This window comes from Meriones unguiculatus, chromosome 6 (genome assembly GCF_030254825.1).
Source record: "Meriones unguiculatus strain TT.TT164.6M chromosome 6, Bangor_MerUng_6.1, whole genome shotgun sequence".
In the NCBI taxonomy this organism is placed as follows: Eukaryota; Metazoa; Chordata; class Mammalia; order Rodentia; family Muridae; genus Meriones; species Meriones unguiculatus.
The window spans coordinates 97,737,970-97,753,994 of NC_083354.1; the positions used below are offsets into that span (position 1 = coordinate 97,737,970).

The window sequence follows — 16,025 nt, forward strand, 5'->3', positions numbered from 1 at the left end:
CATACTTGCATAATCCAAAATTTTAATAAATTATGAAGTCCATATAATCACAAATTATCAGTGCAGTCAGACAATAGGCAAATATTATAGTGACTTTATTAAATCAAATAATTATTTTTTCATACCCAGCTTTTGGTTCTGTGACTAACCTTAATATTCTCTGATTTCCATTAAGTTATATACTTAAGAGTTGTGAAAGTGTAGTTAAGCTTTACTGAATCCAAGAGACAATGAGTCCTTTACAAAAGTAACTAACTCCTTTCCTAAACACAATATCATGTAGACTGCTGACCACAACAAACTGTTTTAATCCAACAAAATTGGAAGATACTTTTCCAATGTATAGTATGTATGCATGATACGGAGAAAAGGAGTTAATGATTATTAAGTAGTGATAGCATAATGTTATAATGTCTGTCATCTTAGCATTACTCTAGAATTATATATGGTCAAAATGTAAATTTTCTGTCTAAAATAATAGTTCTCCATTTTTTATCATTACTATCAACTTGAACAATTTTTGCATAGACCACATAATTCATTTAGGCTTAACTCACATCTGAACAACAACTCCTTCCGCCATCATCACACCTGTTAAAATAAGTTGCTTTTCAGGTATTCACCCATGACTGAAATCCCTTATCAGATAAAATTTGCACCACCACTGACTTTTTCAGCATGCATGCAGGGAATGTATCTTATCAATATTTTCTAATGTTACTGTGCTCACATCATATAATATCATGCCTACACTCTTGAGTTTCATAGGTGAGCATTGAATGCTTTAGGTTGCAGTAATTGGTCCCTTTAGACATACCTGAGAAGGCATGACCAATAAGCATCTACCTTGGCACAGTCATAAAGGTCAGGAGACAAAAGGCCAGATGCAAATGAATGCATCTCATGTTCTAAGAGTAATAAGAGTAACCAAGTATTCTGTGTGGGGGGGGAGAGAGGGAGAAACAGAGACACAGACAGAGACATACAGAGAGGCAGACAGACAGAAAGTGCACTCATGTGTCAAACATATATGTTTTAAAATTTTGATTAGATATTACTGTCCCAAATTTGGAAACAAGGAAGCTTCCATAGTACGGTAACATGGGTAGGAACACTGTATATCTTATGCATTTGTACAGTGAGAATTTTATTGGGAACTACACCAGTAAGAATTAAGTCTCAATAGAGAAAGTGCTGTGGGTAACTTCTGGGGCTGTTTATTGAAGAATCCTCTAGGCTACTGGAAAAGAGATTTTAATGTTTCTGGACCAACCCTGAGAGTAAATGCTGTGTGGCTTAGTAAGACCTGACACTGAGAAAGTCCATGCAAGTTTCTAGACTTCCCTGTACTTTATGCAAATGACTCCATCAAATGCTGAAACCATCCTCTGAAATATGTGCTTCTATTACTGCCTTTACAGTTGTTATTTATCTTCACCCTTATTCTCAATGTTTCAGGAAAATAAGTCTCAGCACCTTGTGTGGTGTCTTGCTTCAAATCTGACTGAATGTACGTACAGACAGCGGGATACAGAATGCCTTGTAAAGTAGAAAGGATACTTTCAGAAGCTATTCCGGAAATAAGTGAGATTCTCCTTCCCCCCTAAAAATCATGCTCATTAACAGTTAAGAGAACTTGCAATTATTACATTCATTTATTGTCTTGCTACATATATCGAGTGGGGGATAGGGGCAGGGGCATTCAAGCATGGAGCCAGATCTGACTTTGTTGAGACAGAAAGTCTCCTCAGCTCTGATGTGATGCATATTTTCCTCTCATATATGCCCTCATCTGCCTTCTTTCTGTACCATGTATAAAATGGTAACTATTTCAAGAATATCCACAGTGGTAGATTATTAGCATATCACAATGTCCTAACTCCTTTTATGTTGTAAAGTACTAAAAGAATTATTTCCCCAAAGTTTCTATGAAGTTCAAGTCCCAAAATTTCTAAGAATTTTATCATGACACGAGTTAAACTGAGTGATACTACACTTTCAGAGACTTCCTAAAATAAAAAATAAAGCTGACATGATCCTTGGGCAGATGGCTGGTGTGTAACTGCTGTCACTTAAGAGCTGCTGATGGAAAAACTCAGAGAGAGTGATGTTGGTTACCTCAAGCAACTTGGACCATGGACTCCCATCAGAGATTTAAAATTGGGAGTTTTTCAAGCAACACAGAACATTTCCTCCAGAAAACACACCCTTGAAAACTATTTTTCTTAAGTGTCGTGAATTATCTACCTTAACTCTGCCCCCCTCGGTTCTTCTCAGGTTTGAAAAGCTACCCACAGCTAACCTTTGCTTTATGACATTCTTATCCTAAAAAGACAGGGATGCTAAGCTAGCTGCTCCCATGGTACCACGTTCTCTTCTCATCTTTCACATAAAAGCTTTTTTCTTTACTGAAGTATCTCTTCAGAAGTACAGTTTATGTTAGCTATTGACACCAATTTTACATCTGTTCAGGGTGACAACCAAATTACTTTCCACTGCTGTGTAAGATTCAATCTACCTTTTCAATAACTAGAAACCGAGTGTTCTGATAGGTGATAATCTGAAGACACACTAAATATACAATAAATATTACTTTAAGACCCATTTCTTGCCATTTCATCTGGAACCTCATTTTATTTTCTATACTAAGTTTATCTTTTTGTTAAGGAAATATAAGACTTCTTCTCAAGTTCTTTTGAAGTTTTCATTTGTAATACTGGCTCAGATAATACTGATTTTCAGAATAATGCTCTTTTAATCCTGGCTGTGGTCGAAGTAAAGTAAGAAAATAAATCAGATCTGTACTCCTAGTTTTTTTTTTTTTCATTAAATATTTTAAGTACATCTGGAAAATGAATTCTTTTGGTTTTAGAAAAACATAATTGGATTGTATTATGAAGTCTTTATTCATTTCTTCGGACTTTCTCAAGTTCCTTGTGCTCTTACATCAAAGAAGTCTTGAAATCATTAAGTTTTTGAAATGCTTAATGCTTACAAATATTAAGCAAAGCTAAATGTGTCTCCGTGATAACTCATCATACAATCGATATTATTTTCAGTCACTCTCATTAGTGGCAGTATGTCTTGAGCCTTTCCCCTGCTATTGCTTCCCCCTCTTTGTATGTTTTCTATGAAATCTTATTGAAGCTTCACATCTTTGCTTTAGCTTGTATGTAATTATCCAGATGGAGATGAATCATTTTCAATGTTTTCAGATGTATCATTTTCCATTTAGATTAATTTGAGGCAATTGAAGAACAGTAAAAGTCTCTCTTCTAACTGAATCTTTTGGATGTATCCACATACTTAATAATATACAAATAATTTAAAGAAAATAATACATATACATTTATAATTAATCCCAAATTTATTAAAGAGAATTATTAAAATATGAAATGAATTAGTTTTGTTTGCATAGAGATTTACTTCTTTTACATGTATTTTTAACAAGTCATGGTTCTGTCATAAAATGAAGGTGTAAAATAATCCTAGACTCAAAAGAAGCACAAGACGCTTTTGGGTAACAAGTATATTAAAGGACTATTACTTGAAATGAATTAACTCACAAACATATGAAAACAATAATATTTCCTGTTGCTGGTGTTTCTAATTATGACTTTTCAACCGAGTTCATATTTTGAAATGTAATGCTTACAGTGATGGTACTCGGGATGGGACGTTGTGGGAGGTGATTATGTTATGAAATAGGCTTTGTAAATGGGGCCTGTGCCCTCTCTACAAATATTTAGAGAAACCTTTTCCCTTTCAACGATATAAGGGTATATCAAGATACTGTCTTTCTTGAACTAGAACCAGTCCTTCACCATGGTTCTGAATTATCCGGGATCTTGATCTTGAACTTAGAAGCCTCTGGAGGCTTTTTATGTCCACTGGACTGAGTCAAGCAGCTTTCTGCATTACTTTAGCAGTCTACATAGTCTAGACAGGTGGACAAATCCATGTTACACTCTCTGTTTCAGAGCTCTTGCTTTTGTATATTGAGATAAAGGAGTTGCTGCTTTTACAGAGGAATTAAACACTGAAACTACTGTCTGTAAGCAGGGGCAATCTCTGGCATGAACTCAGTTGCCTGCTCTTTGATCACCTCCCCCTGGCAGGGTAGTCTTACTAGGCCACAGAGAGAGAAGATCCAGACAGACTTGATGAGGCCTGATAGGCTAGAGTCAGATAGTAGGGGAGGAAGACCTCCCCTATTAGTGGACTAAGGAAGGAACATGGGGAGGAAGAAGAAGAAGGGGAGAAATGGGAAGAGATGTGGAAAGGGGCTACAGCCTGGATAAATAAGTGAATAAATTGTAATAAATAATGATGATGATGATAATGATGAAAATTTGGTGCTATATTTTGATATCATGAAATTTATGAAATGATATGTATGAACCGTTTATCCTTCTACTAATATCTGTCTGTCTGAATATCTATTCATCCATCTATCCAACCAGTCATCAAATATATGTCCATCCATTACCTTCCTTTAAAAGACATAGAGTTGTTGACTGCTATGGTGCTACACTAAAAGCTTCTATGCCTTCTGGCTGCTGCTCCAGTACCCAGATAGTAAGAAAAGATCCAAAGAAGCCTGTATGGATTCAGAACAAGGATGCTGACCAGTAAAAAGCCCATAAAAAGCAGGCAGGCAAAATGTAGACAATTTTCATGGAGATATAAATGCTAAGTAAACTTTTAAACAGGTTTCTCACTTCCTAGGATTTTTTTCCTTTTCTTTCCTGCGTTTTCTAGGTAATTTTTAATTTTATTCTTGTCTGGACTTTCTTCTTTCTAGGCTTGAACAATACCATCATCTGTTTCATATTTTTTATTAGTTTTTGCTCTCTCCTGTGTTTTATCTACTGTCTAACTTCCCCACCACTAAATTCAATGTCTGCAAATTGAACACACTTTGATAAATTATATTTGAAAAAGATAAGGTATTTGCAATGAAAGTGCATAAAAGAACTCTTCTAAAAATGTAGGGCCTTTATTTATTTTTGTGTCTAGAGGAGTTAGTACTGTTGTGCACATACAGAGATCAGACTTGTGACAGATGGTTCTTTCCTTTCACCATGTCAAGGATCATATCCAGTCTGTAGGCCTGATGGAAGGCACTCTGGCCCATCGACCTGGCCAGTACCATATCTTATTCTTGCCATTAATTTTTAAACATATAACATTTCAAATCTTTAAAAATCTATATTATAATAGCTATTCTATATAGAGGAGAATTAAAGTATACCAGGAAATCAGTATACACATATGTAAATATTTTGCCATTTTGTGGCAAAATTTTATGAGGAATGTTAAGTGTTAACAGACATTGGTGTCCACAGGAGGACTTAGATCCAGTCCCCTCTGGAAAGCAAGGGACAAGTGCATGCAAATTTCTACTTGTACATATGCAATGTCTGGGGGTAATTTTTATGTATTTATTTATTTATTTTTATCAGTTACATTTTATTAACTCTGGATCCCAGCCGTGTCCCGATCCCTCATTCCCTCCCAGTCCCTCCCTCCCTCCCTCATCTCCACCGTGCCCCTTTCCAAGTCCACTGATAGGGGGGACCTCCTCCCCATTCATCTGATCCTGTTTTATCAGGTATCTTCAGGACTGGCTGCAAAGCCCTCCTCTGTGGCCTAACAGGACTGCTCCTCCCTTTGGGGGTGGGGAGACCAAAGAGCCAGTCATTGAGTTTCTGTTAGAAATAGTCCCTGTTCCCCTCACTTTGGGAAACCAATTGGTTACTGAGCTACCACAGGCTACATCTGAGTGGAGGTTCTAGGTTATATCCATACATGGTCCTTGGTTGAATGTCAGTCTCAGAAAAAACCCTGTGCCCAGATATATTTGGTCCTTGTGGAGCTCCTATCCTTTCCCCATCAGACTAACTCCCCTTCTTTCTTATGATTCCCTGTACTCTGCCAAAGGTTTGGTCATGAGTCTTTGCTTTGAAAATACTGCTAGTTAGAGTCTTTCAGATGCGCTCAATAGACTCCTGTCATACGTTCAATGCACATCCCATCTGTCTTTCTAAACGAGGATTGATCATCTTACCCCATGTCCGCTCAATTGATTATCTTTTTTAGGTGTATAGATTTCATTATGTTTATCATATCTTATAGGTCTATATAAGTGAGTATATCCCACGTTTGTCTTTCTCCTTCTGAGATATTTCACTCAGAATGATCTTTTCTAGATCCCACCATTTGCCTGCTAATATCCAGTATATACAAAGAACTAAAGAAGCTGAAAAGCAGCAATCCAAGTAATCCAATTAAAAAATGGGGAACAGAGCTAAACAGAATTCTCGACAGAGGAATATCGAATGGCAGAAAAACACTTAAAGAAATGCTCATCCTCATTAGCCATCAGGGAAATGCAAATCAAAACGACCCTGAGATATCACCTTACACCCATCAGAATGGCCAAGATGAAAAACTCAAGCGATAACACATGCTGGAGAGGTTGTGGAGAAAGGGGAACCCTCCTCCACTGCTGGTGGGAATGTAAACTGGTACAACCACTCTGGAAAGCTATCTGGCGCTTTCTAAGACAAATAGGAATAGTGCTTCCTCCAGACCCAGCTATACCACTGCTAGGTATATACCCAAAGTTTGTTCAAGTACACAAAAAGGACACTTGCTCAACCATGTTTATAGCAGCTCTATTAGTAATAGCCAGAACCTGGAAACAACCCAGATGTCCATCAACGGTGGAATGGGTACAGAAATTGTGGTCTTTTTATACAATGGAATACTACTCAGCAATCAAAAAGGAGGAAATCATGAAGTCTAGGGGTAATTTATATCAAGTTTTTTTTTGTTATTTTTATGTGTGAAGAAACAAATATATGATGCTGAAAATGGATGAGCAAGACTCAGATTACATGTTACAGTTTTCTGTCATCATTCCTAGAGCCCACCAATATCAGCTTTATAATGTAAACACTGGATTAAGTACATATGAGATGTTTTAATTTAAAATGGTTCACTGATTAGTTTCAGAATTGTAATGGAATCACAATCAGGAAGTATTCAAATTTTATCAAAGGTTTTATTCTTATTACATTAATCTTAAGTGGCTAAGACTCATCATCATATTTACAGATAATAGGATTGATAGTCAAGAGCCAAGATGACAAAGCTAACAAAAAAATAGAACAGAGCTAGGTAACATTCTCAATCACAGAAGCCATTTCTTATCCAAAAAAGAAAAAAATCCCTATGAATTAAAAAACTAATGCTGATAAAGCCAAATTCAGTAAAGATGAAAAAGAAGTACTACCAAATATTTTACCTTAATTTATATTTCTGAAGGCAAATATATTTATTTTATTTCAAAGCTTAAGAATAGAAAAGTAAATTTGATGTATTCATTGTTAATATGGAACATATTCTGAAAATCATCTCTCCCCATATTTCAGATAAATGATCTTAGGGACCCTCATATTATAGTTTTAAAGATAAAATTAATGGCAGAACAATGCATAAATCCTATTGAAATAGTGTATTTAAACTAAAGTGAATATTGTTTTTCAGGAATAGATACCATATAAGGATAATGCAGAGAAAATTTCCTACTAAAAGGAAATAAATCTAGGTCTGAAAGTTTCAACATAAAAAAGACATGCAAGAGAGAACAGCATTTTGAAAACATTGATTTGGGTATTAAGACATATACTTCATGGCTCTAAAACTAACAGTCCTACCCAGTTATGAAGCCTATAAATTAGAACAAGGACCAGCATGACAATATAACTTTAAGGTTTCAGCAGTGGCGCACATACTTGGCAGTAACTGACATCTCTCTTATTGGACTTGAGATCTGCTGAGCAAGAGGAAAACAATGTCTAATATTGGAAACCTAGACAACTACCCAGGGCCAGAAATGGGTGTTTCTTGAAGAGTAACCTACAACCACCACTTTACTAAGGCAGCATAATCCCTAACTATATTCTAAATATCTGCCCTTCTACCCACAGATAACGTGTAGTCTTAACTGTTAATCAAGGAAACTTGTGTTTGCAGCAAGTGGAGCTTATAACCATAAAGAGTCAAAATAGAGACTTATGGATCCCGGTCCAGTGGATACATTTACAAAACAACCCCTACACCTAAGGCTCAGGGAACACTGCAGAAAAAGGACAGAAGTACTGCATACACCAGAAAACAGAGAAGATTGCAGTGAGATTGAGTCTTCTAAGAATGTCAGAAGATACATCCATAAAGTCTATTTAAACATGAGCTGGAAAAGGACAACAAAATAGACATGATAAGGTATACAGAGGAAATCCCAAGAGGCCTTAACCCTACACAGAGAACTATAGGCAACAAATGAATGTTGAGAATGGGAGAAATAGTCTCCAGGAAAGAGCATACCAGTTAGTGATGCAATGGAAAATGCTCAGCTGTATGATCTCATACATACAGTACAGACTTTGAAGGTAATTAGGAATATATATATATATATTTCCAAGTAATATATGAGTATATACACATATATGTGTATGCATATAAGTGTGTGTGTATATATATATATATATATATATATATACACACACATATATGTGTATTCGTGTGTGTGTGTGTCTGTAGCATCAACTGATTTAAAAAAAGAGAGACCACGAATTTGAATGAAATCAAGAAAGAATATATTGAAGGGTTTGGAGAGAGGAAAGTACAGGAGGAAATGAGGTAATTATAATATAAAAAAATAAAGGAAATAATGAAATTTTTTATTTACTTCTTTATTATTTTTTTACAATTTATTCACTTGGTAACCCTGTGTAGTTCCCTCCCTCATCTCCTCCCAGTCCTACCCTCCCTCCCTCTTCTCCTCCTATGCCCCTTCTCCAGTCCACTCATGCACAAAGTCCTTCTCCCTACTGTGTGACCTTAGCCTATCAGGTCCCATCAGGACTGCTTGGATCCTCTTCATCTGTGGGCTAGCTAGATTACCCCATGGAGAAATGATCAAGGAGCAGGCAACTGAGTTCATGTCAGAGACTATCTCTTCTCCCCTTGCTAGAAGACTCACATGGAGATTGAGCCATCTATGGGCTACATCTGAGCAGGGGGTCTAGGTCCTCTCCATGCATGATCCTTGGATGATGCATCAGTCTCTCTAGTCTTCCCTGGACCCAGAAGTGGTTTTTTGTTATTGTTGTTGGTTTTTGTTGTTGTTTTTTGTTTTTTGTTTGTTTGTTGTTGTTGTTGTTTTGGGCTCTGTTGGTCTCCTTGTGGAGCTCCTGTCCCCCTGAATCCTTCTATATCCCCCGTCTTCCATTATACCCCCTGCACTCTGTCCAAAACTTGGCTGTGAGTCTCTTCATCTGCTTCAAATTCCTACAGAGTAGAGTCTTTTAGAGGACAACTGTTGTAGGCTCCCATCTGGTTCCTCTCTTCTACTGCTACTGGTGTCTATCCTGTTTTCCCTTCTAATAAGAATTAAGAATGACTGGCCTTTACAGCCATTGAAGCATGACAGTCTCCCCAAGCATGGTTGGCTACCATAAAAAGCTAAAATGTTACGCTCAGGATGTGTGACTAAGCACTGCACTCAGGGTCAGCCGCTTTCGACCCAGAGAAGAGCATGTCTGATTGCATGCGGGTTGATGCCCCAGGTCCCGCCTCTGAGAAAAAGGTATTGGACGGGTCTGATGCTCTTTGGGTGGATGACACCTAAATGAACATCAGTACAAAGTCCCAATCTATTTCTAATATCAGAGATCAGACCTCTACTCTTGCCTGATGCATCTAAAACAAAAAGGGGGAACTGTAGAGAGCTGCGTAATGCTATGCCTTAAAGATGGAGCGGGTTTCCGCCTTCCACCTTCCCGATGGTGAGAGCTCTCTGTCACAAACAACTCCACATTTGGCTAAGGCCGAGGATCTGGCTTGCTTCCCTATATGTGGACCTATCTGCATTGCCCACGAGGCACGCTGGGGTTGGCTACCCAGAGGCTATTTAAGTTGTGGGCTGGCTTTCCCCAGGGTCAGAAGATTGTTCAAGGTTCCTGAATAAACTGCATTGAAAAAAAAAAAAAAAGAGTGAGGACTAGCCCTACCAGGCCACAGAGGAAGACAATGCAGCCAGTCCTAATGAGACCTGATAGGCTAGAGTGAGATGGAAGGGGAAAAGGACCTCTCCTATCAGTGGACTGGGGGAAGGACATGGGAGAAGAGGGAGGGAAGGTGGGGTTAAAGGAAGGCGGATGGGATTGGGAAGGGAGGAGGGAGGGGCTACAGCTGGGATACAAAGTGAATAAATTGTAATAAATAAAAATAAATAAATAAAAAAAAGCATGGTGTATCCTGGAGGACACTATGTCAAGTAGGATAAGTAAGGTGCAAAAGAGCAAATATCACATGTCTCTTTTCATATGTAGAATGTAGAAAATGACAACTTGAAAGAAATACAAAGTGCAATGGTGTTTGACATATGCTTAAGGGGAAGGGGAAATGAAGAGACTCACCATGGCATCAGAGAGACAAGATAGGCTCCCAAGTTTATAATCAATATTAACTGATTACACGTTTCAAAAGTAGCTAGAACAGAGGCTTCTTGAATGTTTTATGCAAGGAGATAATTATATTTGAGGTGACTGCTGTCTCATTAGCTTGCTGTGCTCATTATGCTCATATATGTATGCATACTGAAATATCAATACTGCAACAAATGTGTACAATTGTGTGCGAATTAAAAATCAAAGTGGGAAAATAAAAAAAAAAAAAAAGAATGACTGGCCTGCTCTTTAATTATCTCTGAGGGGAAAGCAGCATTACCAGGCCACAGAAGAAGACAATGCAGCCACCCCTAATGAGACCTAATTGACTAGGATCAGAAAAAAGGAAAAGAAGTCCTCCCCTATCAGTGGACTTGGGAAGGGATATGCATGCAGAGGGTGGAGGAAGGGAGGGATTGGGATGGGAGGAGGGAGGAAACCACAGGGGGATACAAAGTGAATAAAGTGTAATTAATAAAGAGTTTAAAAAAAAAAGAATTAAGAGCACTTGGCTGCTCTTCCAGAGGTCCTGAGTTCAATTCCAAGAAATAATAAAAATATTTCTCAATGTCAAGATCAATTACATATTAGTCCGTACATACTGGGAAATCCTCGTCAGTTGTATACAATTTTGTAATGAATGTTGTTTTGTTTTACCCATTATTAGCCTCTCTCAGCCACTTAACTTTCCTGCTGAAATTCTTCTTGACAAGTCTGCCTGGCATTTTTATGTCTTATTTTCTGTGTGGCCCACTGAGTTTAACTAGATTCATTACCCAAGAATGGATGGGAAAATTTATTTGGAAGAGGCAATGGCACAGTTCCTTTAACAAGTATTAACTGTAAGTTATCCCTCAGGGAGGGGTTATAATAACATTAGCCAAATATAAATTTCTGAGCATAGGTTACATTAAGTAAAGTGTACTTTCTAATTGCAATGTTAAATTTACTCACAAATTCCAAACATTTTCAAAATAAAATGTGTATAGTAATATAACTGATTTTGGATTTTGTCTGTCTGCAAAAGTAGTTTGCATGGCAGCTCTGTCCTACAAGTTCCTCTATTCATATTATTTATAATTATCATATGATGAACTACTTCATCCTGCTGACTTGAACAGAATGCATGTCCAGGTATAATTTGGCATTGCACAACCTAGGGGTATTTTAGGATTCCATCTCCAATTTTCATTTTCTTTAGACTTATTTTTTTATTTTCTAAGGGGCTCAGAATAACATGGATAGTCATTGACCTCACACATGTGAGACAACTATTTGAATAAACTCTGCATTTGCCATTACCAGCACAGTAGTGTGTGAGCAGTAAATATGTAAATGCAATTCAAGAATCCCTTGCCATAATAAAAAACAACGTCACATATTTACTTAAATTCTCCTTTGTACAGGAAAAAGAATGAGAGAAAAAGAAGACTGAAATTTTATTTTCAAAACTGTCATTTAGTTTGATGAAAACTACATTTATGTTTTCTTTAAATGGCAACCTCAGGTGCTTTGGAAAACCATCTAAGTGCTTAGTAAATATTAACTGAGTCACTACAGTACTCCTATAATTCAAATAAAATATAACATGTGACAAGGTGATGATTCATTTAAAAATAAATTTCTATTCCTAAGGTCATTTAAAGTTGTTTTGTAAGAAAATAATAAAGCAACAATGAAGGAACCAATATTTTAGCTTGTAACTATGTGATCTTGACTAAATATAGTGTATTTGTGTTGAAATTATCTTGGGTTAATGTTGTGTCTTCTCAAATATCATAAACACCTCTTCCCACTTGGTTGAGATTAACCTAAGTCTAATAAATCCCATAATTTTTAATGAAATGTAGAAGTTCATATATGATCTCATTTGAAATTAAATAAATTTGAATTATTCTCTTTTTTAAATTTTATTATTTTTTATTAATTACAGTTTATTCATTCTGTATCCCAGCTGTAGCCCCCCCCTCCTTGATTCCCTGCCAATCCCGCCCTCCCTCATTTCCTCCCATGCCCCTCCTCAAGTCCACTGATAGGGAGGTCCTCCTCCCCTTCCATCTGACCCTAGCTTATCAAGTCTCATCAGGACTGGCTGCATTTTCTTCCTCTGTGGCCTGGTAAGGCTGCTCCTCTCTCAGAGGGAAGTGATCAAAGAGCCAGACACTGATTTCATGTCAGAGACAACTTCAGTTCCCTTACTAGGGAACCCATTTGGAGACTAAGCTGCCATGGCCTACATCTGTTCAGGGGTTCTGGTTATCTGTAAGCATGGTCCTCGGTTGGAGTATCAGTCTCAGGACAGACCCTCTTGCCCAGGTTTTTGGTTCTGTTGTTCTTCTTGTGGAGCTCCTGCCCCTCCAGGTCCTTCTTTCTCCCCCTTCTTTCATTAGATTCCCTGCACTGTACCCAAAGTTTGTCTATGAGTCTCACCATTTGCTTTGATACCCTGATGGGTAGATTCTTTCAGAGGTCCTCTTTTGTAGGCTCCTGTCCTGTTCCCTGTTTTCCCCCTCTTCTGATGTCTGTCCCATTTGCCTTTCTGAGTGAGGATTGATCATCTTACCCAGGGTCCTCCTTCTTGCTTAGCTTCTTTAGGGGTACAGATTTTAGTATGTTTATTCTATATTATATGTCCAATAACCACTTATAAGTGAGTATATACCATGTGGATAATGTGTCTCGGGTGTTTCAGTATGTGACATAGCAGAGAGATGCTATGCCTATGTTCAATGTTTTGGCCTATGAACATCTGAATGATTAATACCTTAACGTTCCGTGAAAAAAAGTGACCCTGAGATGACCACCAATCCTGTGCCAGGGTGCCATGATAGAGAGCTAGTCTGAGACAATTACCAGTGGGAAACCACACAGGCCCAGACAGGCTCCCAGGGCAGGGAGCAAGCTGGAAAAAAGAACCCTGCCTTTGACCAGGACACTGGGCAGGAATGAGCCCAAGACAGATGTCTCTGGCATGGTGCCACTTGAGCAAACCAAGGCAAGGAGTGAGCCAGAAATAACCACAAGACCAGCACCTTGAGAACAGGACAGGCGGCAAACCTAAGACTTTCACCAGTCTGATGTTGTGCAGAACATGCCCTAGATAAACTCTACCCATTGTCATGATGCATGAGTCGGGCCTAGCACTTCTGAAACCACTCCTGAGACAACCCTAGATACTCAGAGATCCTGGGTGCCACTAGAGGAGCAAATCAATGGTGGAGAAATAGAAGAATATGGGCATAATGAACAGAGGCAGAATTGGAGACTCCAGGGTAGTAAGGAATAGCCTGATGTGAGTGGCTGGTGTGGCTGGTCCTGGCCTGTGCTGTCACTGGGAGCCATATCTGGGTCCATGACCCTGAAGGAGCAGGGTTCTGTTGCCACCAAAGGCCAGGTGAATGTTTCCAGTCTGGGATGCTGCCCAGGGACATGTTGATATCTCAGGGCTGGGCAGAACTAGCTCCAACCTTCATCTGATCATCCTTGGAAAGCTGGTACAGAGAGATGGAGAGCAGGAGAGCTGACCCTGCCCCATACCTAGCTGCATTACCCAAAAGAGAAGGCCCAGCACATTGCAGAAGTTGCACGTTAGTCACCTGAGGATAAGAGCATTGGAGAGCTGGCCCTGCCATTCATCACCAATGAGCTGGTGTGGACTAGGAAGAGATACCCTCCTTCCCTGAACACCTGCAGCAGGTAGGAGATCTGGACCTGGGGTCATAAAAGCAGGAGAACTGTCACTGCCCCTCAAGAAATCAGGCCTTGCACTTGACCTGAGTAACACAGTACAGCTGACCCTGATGGCCAGGTTATGGGTAAACATGGGAGAGCTGAAATTGCCATGCTGTGATGTGGGAGAGGGAGAGATTCCAATCTCCTCTCACACTTTGCCACCTATGGCAGGTGGGATTTCTAGCCTTAGAGTCATGAGAAGAGAAAAACTGGCCCTGCTCCTCAGCTGCTGCAGTACTCGGGGAAAAGAGCCATTTCTCACCTCACCCAGGCAGCACAGCAGCTGGCCCTTGATGTGGGGGTTACAGGTGCGCCAACCCTAAGGGAGTGAGAGCAGGAGAACGGGTCCCACCTCTTGTCTGCTGGGCTTTAGAGGGCAAACATTGGAGATAGGTGAGCATGAGAGTAGGAGAACTGGCCATGTCCTTCACCAGCTGTAATACTTGATAATGCAAGCCCTGCACCTCACCTGGGAAGCAGATGGTGTGAGTCTGGGAGAGCTGGCAGGGTGACCAGCTCAGATACCTCTCAGGGCCAGATCCCATCGATGAACTGCTACAGTGGATGAACGAGCTGGTCCTACAGATCCAAAACTACAGGATCTCCATGACACAGGGCAACAACAGGATATCACAGAGGAGTCCCAGTGAGGATCCAGTATTGAGAGTGTAGCAGAAGCCAGAGGCCTCTTACCAGACTATGGTGTCATTGATATGAACATTTGTGGGCAAAGAAGTGTGGACAAAAGGGTATGTGGTAGATATTGCAAGAGTGGAAATTTGGGACAAGAGGAGGGGCAGGATGAGTGGGTTTGGGAGGCATAGTTAGAAATTCACAAGGAACAATAAAAAGTTTAAAAATATTAAATAAAAAATACAAACACTAATCAATTATCTCTGAATGAATACGTTCTATATAATCATAAGTAGGTTCTCTGAAAAAAAATTTTTTTTCTTGTGAAAGCATAAAATTACAGCCCTTAAGATTGAGGGTTTTTTGTCATCTCTAAGACTGAAACCACTTGATATCTATATTTAGATAGGGAGTATGGCCTATGCATTACCTCGATACTCCAAAGGGTAGTTCTACTTCTGCAGAAGTGGCTGCCAGTTGTGAAAGGATACCTGATAATTTAACAATGAATATGCCACAGGACACAGACCATTGCCACAGCACTTGGCACACTTTTGAGGCAACCGTATAAATCATTTCTCGCTTAGAAAGTACTATCGAAAATTTGAGAAAAAAGGTAGTATGCTCGCTGGTGACCATGCCATGAATGAATTAGTGACAGCTCTCCAATACAGTGGAAAAGCTGAACAAAATAAACAGCTAAAATGTACTAAGCCCTGATGGACAGCGAGTAACAAATATAACTTTGTAAAATGCGACTTATAAAGCAGTTATGAGAGTATCAAGTTATTTTTGAGTAACCGTCATTCTACTTGATGTTACTATATGATGATATTAACTTCTTCCTATAAACTTCATTCTTCTTCTCTGCTATGCTCATTATTTACTTCTCAAATTTATATTTGTACATCAAATATCTGTGTAAATTTCCAGTGTCAAATTAGGCAGATGCTAGAATTCTGGTGATTTATATTTCAGGTTCTAGAGGGAACACATTCAGTTATTTGAATCTAGTTCTGCTCTTCTGTGACCTGGTCCAGTCTGCCTCATAGTTTCATACCAGTTTACCTCACTGGTAATGTGTTCTCCTCTATTACATACTTCTAGATGGTTTGAGTATTAATTAATTTGAGTATCACT

At 38.8% G+C, this 16,025-nt stretch overlaps 1 protein-coding gene and 1 pseudogene across 16 annotated transcripts in view; one reads left to right on the forward strand and one right to left on the reverse strand.

The window, feature by feature from the left end:
• Ralyl (RALY RNA binding protein like) overlaps positions 1–16,025 on the reverse strand; it is a 755,733-nt gene that overhangs the window by 283,098 nt on the left and 456,610 nt on the right. The window lies entirely within an intron of this gene.
• Positions 13,149–13,293, forward strand: LOC132655007 (small nucleolar RNA SNORA17; annotated as a pseudogene).